General features: G+C 44.3%; 1 protein-coding gene across 8 annotated transcripts in view; it reads left to right on the top strand.

Moving 5' to 3' along the window:
* Positions 1-13893, top strand: part of IQCA1 (IQ motif containing with AAA domain 1) — a 178892-nt gene that overhangs the window by 50642 nt on the left and 114357 nt on the right. The window lies entirely within an intron of this gene.

The raw sequence follows: 13893 nt of genomic DNA, 5'->3' as shown, positions 1-13893 counted from the left end.
TTTAATTACAGTTTTAGGAATTCTTTCTCCAATTTGTAAAAATTTAACATTGAGATTTTGCTTGTCCTTAAAATATTCATCCAAGGAAAACGATCTTTGTTTTGATGGCCTCACTTTCGATTGCATGGATGCACTAGTTAATTAATTGATTGTGATCTTTTTAAATATTTTACCAAATTGATAAAAGAAAAATGGTATGTCTGTCATCTTTTAATTTGTGTGTGTTGTATTAATAGGGAGGTTAAATAGTCTTTTGGTTTGTTCGTCACAAGCATTGTAAAATGCCCAGTCATTTATCCACCTCCCTTTTGGGTGTTCTTTTCTTTAAGTGATCTCTAAAATGTAGCTATATATGTATTACAGATGCTAAAGCTTTCTGAATTATTGCAATAATGACTTCTCAGTTTATCATTTGCCTTTTTTTTGTTTTTTGAGCCGGAGTCTCGCTCTGTCGCCCAGGCTGGAGTGCGACAGTGTGATCTCGGCTGACTACAACCTCCAACTCCTGGGTTCAAGAAATTCTCCTGCCTCAGCCTCCCGAGTAGCCAGGATTACAGGCACCCGCCACCATGCCCATCTAATTTTTGTATTTTTAGTAGAGACAGGGTTTCACCATGTTGGCCAGGCTGATCTCAAACTCCTGACCTCAGGTGATCCATTTGCCTCAGCCTCCCAAAGTGCTGGGATTACAGGCATAAGCCACCATGCCCGGCCTGTCTTTTTTTTTTTTAACTGACTTATAGGAAAGCCAGAAAGAGAGGGAAAGAAAGCAACAGTGAGAAAAACGATACCGTCCCCAGCAGCCCATTGCCCATTTTCTGCCAGCAAATGCCCCCTTGCTGGCTGGGAGCCCCTGGGCATCACTTCTCTGATGCTGTGGGGTCAAATGAGGTGATGCCAATAAAATACTTGGGCCCCACAAATTACTTGTTGAGGTTATGCATTTTATGTGTACATTTTCTGTTTTGAATGAGATTTTCTTCAAATATTTTCCTTATTATTGGTTGCATACTTGTATATAGTTTGTGCATCCCTAAGGGAATTCTCACATTAGTTCTTGTAGTCTTTTAGTTAATTCTCTTGGATTTTACTTCCTGCCCCCACTCTGGTGTGTTTTTTCTTGCTTCACACTTAAGCTCTACAGGCCTAGAATTTTCTAGATTGTGTGATAGTTGTGTTTATTTTTCTTTGTACTGGATGAACGATTTGAAATAGCTATTTTTGTCAAATATTGCAATTTAAGGAACATGATTTGGGTTTGGACGTGCTTCAGTTGTTCATCAAGCAAACACTGATGCCCTCTACTTAAACCTTCGGCCCTACCTCCTACTCCCAGAGTCACAACTCAAGTGTGAGCTCCTTCCCTGTACCCCGCCCCTGGCCTCCCTTGTAATTAGAACCATTTTGGTGGTTGGACACGTTAGATGTGTATTCAACAATAATAATAATAATAGAGACTCACAGTTACCGAGCACTCATTCTGTAATTCTCTACTGGGAATTTGAAGTGCTTTATACATTAACTAATTTAACCCTATTATTGGTTTGCTATTGAATTGTAACAAATTACCACAAACTTGGTGGCTTAAAACAATAGAAATTTATTTTCTCCCAGTTCACAGGTCAGGAGACTGATATCAAGGTGCTGGCAGGGCTGTACTCCCTCTAGAAGCTCCCTTCCTTGCCTCTGCCAGCTTCTGGGGGCTTCCAGCTTTCCTTGGCTTGTGGCCACATCGCTCTGTTCTCTGCTTCTGTGGTCACATCACCTTGTCCTCTTCTATGTGTGTCTAATCTCCTTCTACCTCTCTCTTATAGGACACTTAGGACTGCATTTAGGACATACTTGGCTAATCCACAATCATCTCCCCCTCTCATGGATCTTAATCACGCCTACAAAACCCCTTTTTCCATATGCGATACCATTTACAGACCCTGGGGATTAGCACTCAGTATCTTTAGGGATCATTATTCAGTGTCTACTACAACTCTCAACAGCTCTGTGAGATGAGCACCATAATCCCTTTCATTCATGAATAGTGTTCATAATGAAGGAAGAAATTACAGACGTTTGTATTTGTCTAGACCAGGGCTGTGCAATAGGACTTTGTGCGGTGGTGGAAACGTGTTTGATGTGCACTGTCTGGTGTGGTAGCCTCTGGCCACATGTGGCTACTGAACACTTGAAAGGTGGCTGGGGTGACTGAAGATCTGAATTTTTAATTTCATTTCATTTTATTTCATTTTAGTTTAAGCTTAGATGGCCCCTTGTTGCTAGTGGCTCCCATATTGGACAGAGCACTCATGAGTACACTTGTTGTCAGAAAACATTTTGCTCTGATTGGTATTTCTCATGGCTTGAACTGCCATCTAGGTCTCAGGATGTATCAATAAGCTTCATGTTAAAGTATCGTAAAGGGGTCTCGGCTGTAACTTCATCCAGCCACTCGGTGTGATAACAGAGAAGCCTGAAACCCAGGTGGGCTGCGTGGCCCACAGCCAGCCTTGGGTCTGCGGGCTCCTGCCACAGAAGATGCAGCAGCCTCTCCTCATCTCCCCACGGGCTTTGGAGCCAGCTGAGTGACTGTCATCTCTGGACCCTGGGACTGATTCTAGGCCTCAGGATCTTTCCAAGTGAAAATTCCAAATTTCACCATCGTGGAGCATTGCCATTTCTCCGCTACCTACGCTTGTTACTTAATTTGTTGAAAATATGCCTGACTTCCAGCTCATTCTTCAGTGCAGAGGGAGGTAAACACTCACCCTGTACCCCACTCCCATCAGGTGGCAGCTCTGGCACTGGCCGAGGGGCATTGCTAGTCTGATTTTAGCAGACTCTTTTAACTCATGTAAGCTTAAGGAATCTAAAAGTGATGTAAATTAGGTAGCCACATTCCATCTTTTAAGCCAACACATAATCAGTCAGAAGTGGGGTGGCCTGGGAAAACTCGGGGGCTTGAGGTTATCGGGGGTCCTCAGCAGGTGAGCCTGATTGAGGGTATAGACCAGCCACTGCTTTCAGTCTTGTGATGTGATGGTGTCTTCTGCATCTCTAATCAACAAATGCATTGCAAATGCCACACACATGCAGAGGAGCAGAGGCCCTAGAGCCAGGCTGCCTGGGTTCAGATCCCGGCTCTATCACTTGCAGGCTGTGTGACCTTGAGCCAGTTACTTAAGCTCTCTGTGCCTCCATTTCCTAATCTTAAAAAGGAGGTAGGGGTAGTAATAGTACCTACCTCATAGGTAGAGTAATATAGATATGTAGGTATAAAGCCCTTAGAACAATATGTGGCACAAGATACACCCTCAGTAATCATGTTAAACCTATAGGAAGTCCATCAGATTCTCAGATAAATGACTTGCAATTTGGATGTTTCCCATATCCATAGTACCCCATGTTTTTATTCTGGAGTCTGGGGCCTTTGCATTCACAGCTGTACACAGCTTCTCTGGCTCCCACAGTCAAAATGCTGCATTGCCGACCCACAAAAGGAGAGGCTAGCTGGTGGTGGAGGCGCGGAGAGCAAGGGCTGCCAGGGGTGGGGGTGGGCATGCAGCTGAGGGGATAATAACAGGGCAGACAAACTAAAAATTAAAAAAAAAACAGCACACAATGTGCTTGAGTCTGCAGGGCAGGTGAGCAGCATGCCTCCGGATTGCCAGCAAATGCACATTCTTTCTGGAGGAGGTCTTGAAATCCTTCGTTATTTTTTTTGTTTTCATTTTAAAAATTAAGATACAGCTTAAATGCAGTAAAATTCTCCCCTTTCAGTGTACAGTTCTGCGAGTTCAGCTTTGTCGTTCGAAGGCTTGCGGGACCTGGGGAGACCTCCAGATTCCTTGTCTGTCATCTTCTCAGTAGATGCCAGTCGAACTCGAGAGCTAATCCGCAAATAGCGAGAGCGACCATACTCACTATCCAGAGAGCTTCGGACAGAATGTCGTGTCTTCACGTTCCTCCCTCCACTCCAGCCTGATGCTCAACCTGCTAGTATCTCCGAGCTCTCAGGCCTGCAGCACCTCCCATCACTAGTCACGCCTTTAAAAGCTGGTCCTTTCTCTCAGATGAACTTGCATTTTTCTACTGCTCCTGCCAGGCAGGGGCACAGCACCAGGTGCTGCCCCAGGAAGCTGTCGTGGGAACCCAAGGCTTCGACATGCTCAGTGGCTTTCTCAGGGTTCATGGCTCATAAGAGGCGAGGCTGGAATTCATATTCAGGTTTCTGATTCCCACGACACAAGTGGGTCTCCTTCTTCCAAACATGCCAGCACGAATGTCCTCAGCCACGTGGTGCAGAGGAGTGGTAGGTGGTCAGTGTCATTTTGTTGGAAATAGATGGTGGTTGCACAAAGTCACGCGGCTCACTGTGTGCCACCTGGGAACCCGGGTCTTTCCTAACTCCTAATTGCCTCTCTCCTACTTCTTAGCATCTTTATGCAGAGCATAGTGATGGTTCTGTGTAGTTAAAAGGAAAAGACAAAAAGACAGAGGAGGGGACAAAGAGAGAAGGAGAAGAATCGCGGGATTTGAGAAAGCTGGCTACAGCTTGCCCCAATTATTTTATAGATGACAAAGCAGACTCAGAAAAGTCAGGTAACTTGGCTAAAAACCTGCCTAGTTACTGGCAGATTGAGAACTACAATCTGGGTGAGTAAAGACTTTGAAACACAAGCATTGTGTAAAACTAGAATTGTTTCTCAGGAGAAAGTTCAGAATTGTTCTCTCTGAGGACTTCTAAGGACATCAAAGGAAGCCACCTGAAGGTTCACAATAGATATCTTCTGAGGACCATGGCTGTATGTATTCTTTCCCTTTATAGTCCAAGTTTTCTGCATGGAGCATGAATTACTTTCAGCATGAAAAAAGAGCTTTTAGAAAGACAGAGGGAGACTGATGGTCACATACAGAGAGGTGAGTTAGAGGCTCATTATTTTGAATTCCTTGTGTAATTATATTTTTAGTAAATTCTCTGAAGCAGCTGTGATCTGTAGAGATGTGAACCATGTGTAGGTTACTCATATGAGAAGGAAAATAACTTTTTCTACTGTTTGCTTTGGTGGAAAAGATATTAGGTTGAACAGAGGAAGAAGTGGGATGAGAACTTAAGGTCCAGGCATTATTCACTGAAGCCTTAGGGACAGGTGCACAGCTCGCGTGAAATTGCAGGTTTTGATGTCGGTCGTCACAGTAAATCAAGTTAAGAACATCCAGCAGCTCTAGGCTCTCTTGGTTTATCCGGGCGCCAAGTCATGATGAAAGACAGATTCGGGGCTCTTTGGCAAATGCACTGAATGGATTTTCTTTTTATGGGCCCGCAGGCTGTTCCAGGTTGCACCCTTGGGTCCATCATACCCTCTATTGTGCTTTTCTGTCCATCCCACTGGAATGCAGTGATAAGCGAGCTCCCTGCTGCTGCTGATGGGGCATGACCTGAAGAACCCATGGGCTAAGCAGTCACTGCTACCCTCTGCATGCCATCCAGGGCAGAGAATCACTCTAAAGAGGGGAAGGACACCACTAAAAAAAAACTGGGCCGGGCACGGTGGCTCATGCCTGTAATCCCAGCACTTTGGGAGGCCGAGACTGGTGGATCACCTGTGGTCAGGAGTTCAAGACCAGCCTGGCCAACATGATGAAACCCCGTCTCTACTAAAAATACAAAAAATTAGCCAGGCGTGGTGGCAGGCACCTGTAATCCCAGCTACTAAGTAGGCTTTGGCAGAAGAATCGCTTGAACCCAGGAGGCAGAGGTTGCAGTGAGCTGAGATTGCAGCACTACACTCCAGCCTGGGCGACAGAGTGAGACTCTGTCTCAAAAAAAAAAAAAAATTAAAATTGGTGCTATCCTGGGAAAGTGGAGGACCTCAAATCTACTGCATCTCTGCTGCAGTCACCGTAGCTGGGGAAGTAAGAGGACTTGGGAGTCATACTCTTTACAGTACTCAACGCATCTGCGGCAGAGGACAGAGTTGTTCTTTGGATATAGAGCCATTCGGTTTGTTCTAGCAAGCTCTTAATTTCTGTGTCGTTTGGAGAGGTATGTCAACATGTATGTGTTGCTTTGAGCAGAAACAATCAGGCCTTTGTGTTTCATAAATATGGTAGATATTCATTTAGCACTTGATCAAATAAGGCTGGGAGATCTTCAGAGTTTGCCTCTAGACCCTAAAGTTGTCCTTTTCTTCAACTCACTCTTGTTGCTACTTGTAAAAGATTACTTCTTTTCAAAAGTGGTGCATAAGAAGTGAGTTCAAATGTAAATGACTGAACATGTTGCTAACCTAACTTTCCTCCTATGTCTGTTTTCCTAAGCTTTCTGGATTCCTGACTTAGAAAAGGGAATGACCTGCTCCTATCAATGAGGACGGGTTGCTGGGTGAATGATGGCGCAGGTTTTGAACGATGGGTCAGTGAAGAGAAAGGGATGACAGTGCCTTTAACGGGAAAATCTTTCCATCTCTTCCTAAGGTACTCTCTTCTTCCCTGGGTATTCATTTTTCTACACAAGTAAATATTTAAGAAAGGTGAAAATAAAGCATGCATCCCATTTTCTGAGTAGAAGAGTAACCAGAACCAAAATAGCCAATTGTGTGCTGAGTAATATATTGTTCCTTTTAATAAAATTAAAAAAAAAAAAAATAGGAAGTTGGATAGGGAGCTTCCTGTAGGATTCAAGCCTGAGGAGAATTCAAGATAATACTTTCGAATCAAGAAGGATGCTTCAGTCTTGAGTGATAACTGCTAAAACTATCCCGGTAATAAGTAGAAACATCAATGAATAAATCAGATTTTGTAATGTGCCGCTAAGAGGTTGCCTTGCTTCGCGTAACACTTTTTGCTCCTCTCCTTTGAGAAATAGTGAGCCCCTCAGTTTCCCAAGGAGGGCCGTGGTAATTAAGTCCATGTGCAGTCAGTTGCCTTTATTGAGTGTAAGTGAATTTATAGGCAGCAGCTGCCACCTTTGGAGGCTTCTGTGCAGTGGCACAAGCTGCTTTCTTTAGAACGCAGGAAAAATTTATGAGCCTGCTGACATTAATGGAGGTGGCTGGATGACTTGGGGGGGACCGGCCGGAAACCCCTCCATCCACATATTTTTCATACTTGATGAAACACAGATAAATCTCTGTCCTGTGAGTCTGAAATGGTGAGGCCTATTGAAGCTCGGTGTTGGACCTCAGGGGAAAGATTGATCATTGTAGTAGCTCTGCTTTCTAAATCACTGCAAACTCCAGAGATGGTCATTTTCACATTTGTGCAAGAACTTCTGACAATATGCATAAATTTTTAATAGGCCTTAACTTGACCAAATGCTCCATAGCTCACATTTGCTAACTGAAAGATATCAGGCACACGTGTTTCTCTTATCCAGCTTTTGCACATAAAAGAATGTAAAGGCAGATGGCTATGTTGAATGTGTTTCTACTAAGAAAGTAACATTAATCATGGAATAAATTATGTAAAAAATTAACATTGCCCTCCCCAGCATTTGTCACATGTAAATCATAGAGTTTCCAGAGCTGAAAGGAACTGTAGAAATTGTCTACTAGGCATACATACTTATTTTTAAATAACTAAATGAATAAAGCTAGTTCAATTGCACCATTCTGCAGAGAGGAAAACTAACCAAGTTCCCACCATGATATGATGATTTGCCCAAATCACACAGCTAACCAATCAATGGCAGCTGCCCTGGGCTGCTTCCTTTCCAGTAAAATACAATTTTCATTATACATCTAGCCTCCCAACTGCTGCTTGATCAGGTGTAAAGCTTTATTTTAAAGTGTCTGGTTGGAGCCTTCACACCCACAGCGTGGCGTCCTTGGCCAGTGGGCTCCACTGGGTTCCCCACCTGTGAGCCTTATCGTTCATACATAAAAGGCATTTGATAAAATTACTCGTCTTACTTTTAAAATTTTTAAATAGAAAATGTTGATTCACAGCATAATAAAATGTAAGCTCGATAAAGACAGAGATTTTTATGTCTTCTGTTCACTGCCTTTTCCCAGAACAGTATCTGGCATAAAATAGTCTACAGGTATGTTATGAAGGAATGAATGAAAAACCAAGTATTTTTTAAACAAGACAGCTATACTCATATATATATATATATATATATGTGTATATATATATGTGTATATATATATGTGTATATATATATGTGTATATATATGTGTGTATATATGTGTGTATATATATGTGTGTGTATATATATGTGTATATATATGTGTATATATATGTGTATATATATATGTGTGTGTATATATATGTGTGTGTATATATATATGTGTATATATATATGTGTATATATATATATAAAGTGTTTTTGTTTTATTTTAAACAAGACAGCTATACTTTTTTATATATTTTTTAAACAAGACAGCTTAATTGAGAAATACTATAGGTCTTCCTAGGAAAGAAAAGGACAATGCAGATGACCTTTGCCCCTAATATAATTAGTGCCATAATATAAATTAGTGATAATACAATGACATGAAAAGGAAATAAAAATGAATACTTTAAAGAAAGTGGCAAAATGTATTTTTAACAATGACATGCTAAATATGGAAGAAAAGTATCAGAACCTTATGAAAATTGAAGTCTACGAGTGTTAAAAGGAAGAAATGAGGAAAGGCTTGAATAAATGGAGAAATGGACTATGTTTCTGGTTAAGTGGAAAGATGATAAATCTGCTCTAGGTAATTTATAGAGATAACACGATTTCAATTAAAATCCCAACAGGATTATTTATTGAATTTGAAAGCATAATTGTTAAAGTCATTAGGATTAAAATAAAATGAGAACAATAAGGAAGGACAAATGGCACTGGATAGTCAACTTTATTATAAAGAAAAACAAGGTAAATGCATCACACTGATACAAAAATATAAACATATATCAGACAAAGTGGAGAGCCCAGGAGCTGACAGAAATCAATGGAAATGAGTAATGTATGATAAATGAAGGTTAAAAACGTAGTAAGAATGGAAAATAACAGAGTTGTAGTAACTAGATTGCTTTAATTGTTAAAGCCAACAAATAGTAGAAAGCCGAATAGACTGGGCACGGTGGCTCACAACTATAATCCCAGCACTTTGGGAGGCTGAGGCGGGTGGGTCACCAGTTCTAGAGATCTAGACCATCCTGACCAACATGGTGAAATCCCGTCTCTACTAAAAATACAAAAATTAGCTGGGTGTGGTGGTGCACACCTGTAGTCCCAGGTACTCAGGAGGCTGAGGCAGGAGAATCGCTTGAACCTGGGAGGTGGAGGTTGCAGTGAGCCGAGATCATGCCACTGCACTCCAGCCTGGCAACAGAGCGAGACTCCGTCTCAAAAAAAAAAAAAAGAAAAGAAAAAAGAAAGCCGAATAGCGAATGTAACTCCCCTAAAGACAGGTCACAATTTCCTAACTCTAGAAACAATTTTCAAAGAAAATTGGACCCATTCCACTGTAAAAATTATAAAGTCAATAATCAAACTCTAAAACTAAGACATAAAACCAAACATGGTATTTATTTTTATTATAAGCCATTCTGTTGTTTTATTTAATTACATAGTTCCTATTTGCTGTAGCAAGGACAATAATACTGAAATGTACGTTTTTTAAATTAGCAGTCTTCCTCCCTCCAGTCCCATGCCTCCAAGCTAATCCAGGTGGACAGCTTCTCGCCTGTCTCTGAGCACCTGCAACTGTAAACACACACAGAGTGGTTTCTCCTCCTGTCCCTTTTTCTTTCAACCAAAAGCAAAGTGGCAACTCATGTCTCTTCACAGCCTGGTCTTTCCTTTTATCATTATTTCAGCAAGTGAGCAGGCTTTGCCCAGTGTGCTTCCATCATCCGGCAAAACATTGGCTGGGGAGGGGGGTGTTTAACATGTAAAGCGTCTTAATTTTCCCAGTTAAAATAATGAGAAATAGGCCTCCAAGAGAGTGTTTCCTGCACAGAGCACCTGATTTTCAGAACAGATTGCCGCGGGGCTAGCAGAGATGCCTGTAAGTCATGAACTAAACTGGCATGAATTGAATAGAGTAGTAGTGTGCCACAGGTCTAGCCAGGCCAGCAAGGCAGGCACACTGCCTCCAGCAGTGCAAAGGAGGTTTCTCTGCCCCAAGGGAGTCCCAGCCCCTGCCTCTAGACTGCAGGGCTTGGGTGGAAAACCTTCCAGGTACGATAAGGAAATGGCAGCAACACAGCCTGAGTCACTCGGCTGCCAGGCAAACACCCCATAGACAAAGTATTGCGGAGGCGGAGGCGAGAGAGCGGGCAGGTCTGGCTGGCCCTGGCTTCGTGGCACAGTGGTGCCTTGGGCAGATGATCCTTTTAAAACAGAAGACATATCATGCCATGTCTCAGCTCAGAGTTCCCAGTTCTCTCGCTTGGAATGAAACCAATGCCCATACAGTTAGGTTCATCTATGTCCCAGTTTACTAGTGTCAGGCCCAGTTTATGTTCGATTAATAACAGCACCTGGCTGGGCGTAGTGGCTCATGCCTGTAATCTCAGCACTTTGGGAGGCCAAGGCAGGCAGATTACCTGAGGTCAGGAGTTCGAGACCAGCCTGGCCAACGTGGTGAAACCCCATCTCTACTAAAAATGCAAAAATTTGCCAGGCATGGTGGCACACGCCTATAATCCCAGCTACTCGGGAGGCTGAGGTAGGAGAATTGTTTGAATCCGGGAGGCAGAGGTTGCAGTGAGTGGAGATCGCACCACTGCACTCCAGCCTGGGTGACAGAGCGAGACTCCATCTCAGAAAACAATAAAAAATAAAAAACTAACAGCGCCCTCTGTCATTCTTAAAGGTCCCCTGGTCAAGACATGAAATTCCATGGCTCCCCAACTTACAACAGTCTGGGAGATAGTCTGCCCCGACCCCCGGCCTTGTCCCGCCGCCTTAGAGCTGCTCTGCTCTCCTGGCTGCACTGTGGGCCCTCTGGAGGCCCCCCGCCTCAGAGCCTGTGCCCTTGAGTAAATAATAATAATAATAATAAATACGGCCAGGTGTGGTGGCTCACGCCTGTAATCCCGGCACTTTGGGAGGCCAAGGCAGGCAGATCACCTGAGCTCAGGAGTTCGAGACTAGCCTGGGCAACATGGTGAGACCCCATATCTACTAAAAATACAAAAATTAGCCAGGCATGGTGGTGTGCGCCTGTAGTCCCAGCTACTCAGGAGGCTGAGTCAGGAGAATCGCCTCTGCACTCCAGCCTGGGTGATGGAGTGAGTGAGACTCTGTCTCAAAAATAAGTAAATAATTAAAAATATACCAAGTGGCACATTCCTTCACTTGCTTTAAGGTTTTGCTCAAATACCATCATATCAGAGAGGTCCTCCCTAATTATGTTGTATAGTATAAGTTTTTTGATCAAATAAAATAATTTCCCTCTCATCTTACAGCCAGTGGTCTTACTGAGGTGTGTATCTTTGGGGTGGAGAAAAAGGGGGATGTTAAGCTTTGGGGGGATGATTATCTTGGTTTCTCTTTGCAGTTTGTAAAGTACTTTAATAGATGCAGAGATCTTTCCTAATTAAAACAATTTTAACACAAAATCTTCTGCAAAATCATTGTGTTAAATATGCTGCTTTTGTGCATAATAATTATTTAAATTGCAGCTTTCCCTCAATTATACTTCGAATCTTAATTCCAAAGCCACTTGATTATCTGCGAACTGTCATCGTTTTGCTGATTTACAAAGTTGATGTGCAGCGTGTGCTACGATGTCTTTCCTGAATCCGCCCTCCCCCACCCTCCCCCGGCCAGCTTTCATTTGCTGTCTGATTGCCTCAACAGGCAAGGTCCAAGCCGACTCTTTGATTGGGCATCCAAACCACCAAATGGAACCAGCGATGCAGAAAATGGAACTCATCATGTGGTCACATGAAAAATATAACCTGGACTATCTGTGTGAGGACTCTCTCATTTTACCCGAATCTACAGAACAAAACAGAAGAGGAGAAACAAGGAAGGCAAAGGTCACCCAGGAACACAAAGTGCGGGAAGTGGATGCTGATTTGGTAAGACCGTTGTAGGTTTCTCGGGTATTTCCGAACCATTAGTCAACATTTGGTCACCTACAAGTGAATGCTGTTGACTTTCTTAGGAATTACACTCCTCTGTAGGAGTGATCCTCTTAAAACGTAAGTCCCATCACGTGGCTGATGCTGTCATGGAGGAGATAAGGAAATCTGTAACACAGCGGCCCCCAACCTTTCTGGCACCAGAGACCTTTCTGTCCAGGCCTCTCTCCTCGCCAGCTCTCAGCATCTCTTCACAGCGTCTTTCCTTCATTTCTTCTTCTCACGAGGACACCAGCCCTACTGGATGGGGCGCTCCTACTCCAGCATGACCGCGTCTCTGCCAGTCCCTTCTACAGTGATTCTGTTTCCAACCTGGTGGCATCCTGAGGTATTGGCAGCTGGGACGTCTGCATGTGACTATGAGGGGGCGGGGGGCGCAGCACAGCCCATCATCCCTTGTGAAAGCTACTTTAATGGAGACAGGGACCATGAAGAGTTCTTGAAGAGCCAGGCTGGGAAGGAGACAGAGATGAGAGAGTCACTGGAGGAGGCTGGGAGCCCAGGAAGCTGTGTGTTTGTTAAATGAGTGAGACCTGAGCATCCTGCAGATCTACGGGGGAGTGTCCGATTGGGATGAGGCATGGAAGGAGGAAAGGGTCCCCAGGAGCATGAGGTGGGAGATGCCAAGGGCCCAAGAGACCCCATGCCCAGCAGCCGCAGTCTGGGGAAGTGGCAAGACGGGTCCGAGGGGGATGAATCGGCTCTTGAAGATGGTGGCTGCCCTCTGCCCTCTCCCTGGGACACACGGGCAGACAGTGCCTGAGCCCTGAGGTGTGTGTGGCTGGCAGGGCCTGTCCAGGGCCCAGAGCCCAGCATTTTGCGATTCCAGTTGTTTGAATATTGTGGATGCCCACACCACGTGGCAGCCCTAAGCACAGCAGAGGGTTTTCCAGGCATTCGGCCTGTGGGTCCCAGGCACCACAGTTGGTGGACATCTGTGTCCAAGCATCCAAAGGACAGCCTGTGCCTCTCCAGGGGCCTGAGACCCCAAGAAAACAAAGACAGGGTAAGTGTCCATTAGGGCAAGAGGGCGCCTCAGAGGAATCAGGTTCCACAAAAAGCAGAGACTTTGGTTTCCACTTTTAACCAAGAGAACCGTCTTCCTGACGCCCTGTAATTTGGGGTCCTGAGTTACTCCTGGGGAAGTCCCCAGATGGGCCGTCACCTGCAGTCAGTGCCTTGGACCCCATCTGTTTGCACCAGAAACATCGTGGGAGCCAAATATTTTCCATTCAGTGGTCTGTGATCATCAGCCCTCTCCCCCTTGAAGGTTTTATACCTCCTGCAGCGTGCTGAGCCCAAAGCACAAAGCACTCATCACCTCGCAGCTTCCTTACGATTAACGGCAGGAGCGGGACCGACTGTGCCTTGATTCTGAGGAGGCTCAGTTGGGATGTGTCAGGATGGGTTCCTGTTTGTGCCTCAGGACACAGCTGAAAATGGGGGGAGGGAGAAATCCAATAGCCAAGGGGGTAAAGTCTCAGGAATATAAAATAGAACTCATAACTGTCTCTCTTAACATGCTCTAAGTGGCCAAGTCACAGGGAAGGAGCCAAGGAGAGACTCAGTCAGTGCAAAGCCAGGGGACCCTGGGAGTATCGCACAGCAGGGGTCCAACTTCTGTGGGAACAGAGGCCTCCTAGCCACCCACAGGAGGGACAGACGGAGTGCAGTGAGCAAGAAAGGGATAGTGCACACACGTCTGTTTGCACAAGCATGTGTGGGTGTGTCTGTGTATGTGTGATAAAGAGCTATCAGGCACATTGTCACTTTCTAGATACAAATTTTATATTTTTAATGTGTACCCTACAA

The sequence above is a fragment of the Symphalangus syndactylus genome, chromosome 8 (genome assembly GCF_028878055.3).
Source record: "Symphalangus syndactylus isolate Jambi chromosome 8, NHGRI_mSymSyn1-v2.1_pri, whole genome shotgun sequence".
NCBI classification, from domain to species: domain Eukaryota; kingdom Metazoa; phylum Chordata; class Mammalia; order Primates; family Hylobatidae; genus Symphalangus; species Symphalangus syndactylus.
This window is presented reverse-complemented; position numbering and strand designations above follow the sequence as displayed.